Source organism: Myotis davidii, unplaced genomic scaffold, assembly GCF_000327345.1.
Source record: "Myotis davidii unplaced genomic scaffold, ASM32734v1 scaffold172, whole genome shotgun sequence".
NCBI classification, from domain to species: Eukaryota; Metazoa; Chordata; class Mammalia; order Chiroptera; family Vespertilionidae; genus Myotis; species Myotis davidii.
In genome coordinates, this window is record NW_006284343.1 from 3,816,430 (window position 1) to 3,816,704 (window position 275).

The 275-nt window shown below is 52.4% G+C and overlaps 1 protein-coding gene across 1 annotated transcript in view; it reads left to right on the top strand.

The window, feature by feature from the left end:
• Positions 1 to 275, top strand: part of TMEM104 (transmembrane protein 104) — a 40,915-nt gene that overhangs the window by 11,551 nt on the left and 29,089 nt on the right. The gene's annotated exons all lie outside the window — the stretch shown is intronic.

Sequence of the window (275 nt, forward strand, 5' to 3'; positions counted from 1 at the left end):
CCACTGCTCTGCTCTATTCCCGATTTACAGATTGTCACCTACCACCCTCAGCAAAGGCCGCCACCCCCCACAAAATCAGACCAGCCTCATCTCTTGTCATTAGGAATGCCAGGCCTCCATCATTGCTGTCCTCTCAGGAAATTCATTGATCTTCCAACATTTTGTGTCTTGTAATGAAATGTATTGATCAGGGAGGGCCAGTGGCAGAGCTGACCCCGGATTCTGTGGCAGGTGAAGGAGAGGCTGGTGGGTGGGAGGGAGTTCCTCGCTGCAGA